The sequence below is a fragment of the Pteropus alecto genome, unplaced genomic scaffold (assembly GCF_000325575.1).
Source record: "Pteropus alecto unplaced genomic scaffold, ASM32557v1 scaffold267, whole genome shotgun sequence".
Lineage (NCBI taxonomy): Eukaryota > Metazoa > Chordata > Mammalia > Chiroptera > Pteropodidae > Pteropus > Pteropus alecto.
In genome coordinates this window covers 403,480-407,608 of record NW_006440137.1, presented here as the reverse complement: position 1 = coordinate 407,608, position 4,129 = coordinate 403,480, and the positions used below count along the sequence as shown (strand labels likewise).

At 38.6% G+C, this 4,129-nt stretch overlaps 1 pseudogene; it reads left to right on the top strand.

Annotated features, from left to right (window-relative positions):
* The first annotated feature begins 290 nt into the window (after positions 1-290).
* LOC102898699 lies at positions 291-794 on the top strand (annotated as a pseudogene).
* Positions 795-4,129: the final 3,335 nt, after the last annotated feature.

The window sequence follows — 4,129 nt, the reverse complement described above, 5'->3', positions numbered from 1 at the left end:
TTAGTGGGCATGGGCCTATTGGTTAATTTGTCCATAGGTGGTTACAGAGCATGAGAGTTGCTATGGGTTACAGGCAGTTACATTTGTCATTTAAACAGAACAAGCGAAAGGGAGGATGAGTCTTTAGTTAATTTCGAGGTCACCCTGCCCTGCGGTCTATGCGGTAAGCATATCTACAGAAGCAGAACAAAGAGCTGATTATAAGGTTAGCCTTTTGAGTGAAAATTCTTCTTCAATCCTGGTCTCTAGAATTATCATCATGAGTGAGCAATACCCTTGCCCACAGGCACAGGCCTAGAGCCAAAGAGATATGTGGGAATGGACAGCATGGCATAACTATGCCTCTGCCTTAGGAGTTTTCACATAAGAGGGCACCAGAGTTCTTTCTCTGCTAGCAGACAGTGGCAACAGAGGCATGTTGCAGCCATGGCCAAGATTAAGGCTCGAGACCTTGGTAGCAAGAAGGAGGAGCTGCTGAAACAGCTGGATGACCTAAAGGTAGAGCTGTCCCAGCTGCGTGTCACCAAAGTGACAGGTGATGCGGCTTCCAAGCTCTCCAAGATCCAAGTTGTTCGCAAATCCATCACCTGTGTTCTCACCATCATTAACCAAACGCAGAAAGAGAACCTCTGGAAATTCTATAAGGGCAAGAAGTACAAGCCCCTGGATCTGCAGCCCATGGAAACACGTGCCATGCACCGCAGGCTCAACAGCATGAAGAGAATCTGAAGACCAAGAAGCAGCAGCGAAAGGAGTGGCTATACCCACTGTGGAAATATGTGGTCAAGGCCTGAGCACTGTGGAATCAATAAAGCACAAAGTGGCTGGAAAAAAAAAAAAAAAAAAGATGGCACCAGAGTGATTGTCAGCAATTGGCTTGTTGGACATGCCCACATGAGAGTGGGGAATGGCAGTGAATGCTTCTCACTCCAGGTGCAAAAGGAAAGCAAACATTTCCCGGGCATTTCCCATCTTCCCTACAGTGTCTTCTTCAACTTTCATATATCTCTTTGTTTATCTTCTCCCCTCCCTTTCCAGCATATTCTTCCCCCCTGGATTGCACTGTGCTGTTTCCTGCTAAGGGCTCAGCTAGATAAGAGGGTAAATAATAAAACTATGTAGTGTGTACAGAGCCCTTGCAGTGATAGTCACTGTAACTAAAGGATTCTTTAGAGAAAAAAAAAAATCAAAAAAACTTTTCTCCATTTTGAAAGATTATACTGTTAACATTTCTGTCTAATCCATTTCATTTTTTACTCTGTGTATAACTTTCGAATATAGCTGAGATGACATTGAATGAATGATTATGAAACCTGCTCTACTTTCATTTAACAAGAATTTTCCCCCAAATTACTAGAGACCCACAGGAAGAATCATTTTTTAAGATACATATAGTATTCCACTGAGAAGATGGACCCCAATTTACTTAACTCCTTCTTTATTGCCATACAATAGTCCCCCCCTTATCCATGGTTTTAGTTACCAGTGGTCAACCATGGTCCGAAAATATTACATAAAAAATTTCAGGAATAAACAATTCCTAAGTTTGCAGTTTCCCATCGTTCTAAGTAGCATGATGAAATCTCGTGAGTTCTGCTCCTTCCCACCCAGGAGGTGAATCACCCCTTTGTCCAATATGTCCACGCTGTAGACGCTTCCCACCCATTAGTCACGTAGTAGCCATCTTGGTTATCAGGTGGACCATTGTCCTATAGCAGTGCTTGTATTCAAGTCACCCTTATTTTTACTTAATGATGCCCCCAAAGCACAAGAATAGTGATGCTGGCAGTTCGTATATGCCAAAGAGAAATCATAAAATGCTTCAGGTGAAAAGGTGAGTACAATACGATAAGGTATTCTGAGAGAAGCCGTGTAGTTGTGGCCAAGTGGTTAAGGCAATGGACTCGATATTTGGAGAGAGACAGAGAGACCACATTCACATAACTTTTATCACAGGATATGTAATAAATATTCTATTTTCTTATTTGTTATTGTTGTTAATCTCTTACTGTGCATAATTTATAAATGAAACTTTATCATAAATGAGAATATAAAGGAAAAAAACAGTATATATAGAGTTCTGTATTATCTGTGATTTTGGGCGTCCACTGGGGGTCTTGGAATATATCCCCCCCTGTGGATGAGTGGAGACGACCGTAATTCCTCTTAAGGGAGGAATTGTCTGAACTTAGAAAAGTGATTTTAAGTACTAGAAGAATAACAGCTAGCATGTATTGAATATTGACTAAATGCTAAATATTATTCTAAGTGTTCTATAGTTACTAACTCATTTGGCCCTCACAGCAAATCTTATAGGAAACATATGTACTACTGATTTCATTGCCATTTTGTAAGTAAGGAAACAGGTATAGGGATGGTGAGTAGCTTGCTGAAGCTCCTGGCTAGGAAATGGCAGAGCAGAACATGTGAATCCATGCACTTTGGCTCTTTGGCTCCAGAACTTGGGATCTGAACCATCAAGTTCTGAATAAATGATAAGCAAAGGGCTGAAATCTGAGCTAGAGTCACAGTTCGGAGTTCAGAGATAAGGGCAGAAATGCTCAGCACCAGACAAGGAAAGAAATTTACCGTTGAAGCAGAAGGTGAGTGAAGAGAAAGAATGGAGGGGAGGAGAGAAGAGTCAAAGAATGATGTGGGAAAGACCAAGAGAAGAGCTCCCCCATGGTGGGGAGCTTAAAATAGGACTTTGGAGAGCAGAAATGTCTACACTGGGTTTTCAACAACAGCTTTATTGAGGTATAATTGACAAACTGTACATATTTAAAGTATATTATGTGATTAGGTGAAACCATCATCCCAGTCAAGACAGTGAACAAATCTATTACCCCCAAAGTGTCCTCATATCAGTTTATAATCCCCCAAACCCCCTGTCTACCCAGGCAACCACCGATCTTAGTCACTACAGATTAGTTTGCATTTTCTAGAATTTCATGTAAATGAAATATGTACTATTTTTCTGTCTGGTGTCTTTCACTCAGTGTAAGTATTTTAAGGTTCACTCATGTTTTAGTGTGTGTCAATAGTTTACTCCTTTTCATTTCTGAGAAGCATTCCATTGTATCAGTATATCAAATGTGTTTATCTATTCACCTGTTGATGGACATTTAGGTTGCTTCCAGTTTGTGGCTATCACAAATAAAGCTGCTCTGAACAGTCCTGTTTGTCTCAGTATGGAAGAGGTGCTTTCGTTCCCCTAGGATTGGCTGGGTTATATTCTAGGTTTATGTTTAACTTTTTAAGAAGTTATTTTCCAGAATTTTTGTAGCAGAAATGTATGAGATTTCTCATTCCTCCACATCTTTGCTAACACTTGTATCATCAGTCGTTTTAATTTTTAACATTCTAAAGAAACGTAGAAGTATTTCATTGTGCTTTTAATTAGTATTTCTCTGATTACAAATTATATTGAACATCTTTTCATGGACTTATTTATCACACATGTTATCTTCCGTGATGAAGTGCCCATTAAAATATTTCCCTGCTTTTCTTATTGAATTTAATTATTCAGTTTTGAGTTATTTATATATTTGGACACAAGTCCTTTATCAGATATGTCATCTGCAGATACTTACTTCGAGTCTGTGGCTTGACTTTTCATTCTTTTAACAGTGTCTTTTTAAGTAAAATTTCTTAATTTCAGTGGAGTCCAATTTATTTATTTATTTTTTCTATTATGGACCATGTTCTTGGTGTCATAGCTAAAAAAGTCTTTTCCTAACTTAAGGTCACAAAGATATTACCTTACCTTTTCTTCTTTTATACTTCTAGGTATTACATTTAGATCTATAATCCATTTTGAGTTCATTTTTGCACACGGGGCAAGTATGGATCACTGATCATATTTTGCATATGGATACCAAACATTTCAGCACCATTTGCTGAGTAACTTTCTTCTGCTGAATCGCCATTGTACTTTTGTCAAAATCATTTGACCATGTATATGTGAGTCTATCTCTGAACTCTATTCTGTTTCATTGTCCCATATAACTATCTTTATACCAATATCAGAATGTCTGGATTACTATATTTTAGAATACATCTTGAAGTATAAGTCTTCAAACTTTGTTCTTATTCTTGAAATTGTTTTGGCTACTCTAGGTCCTTTGCA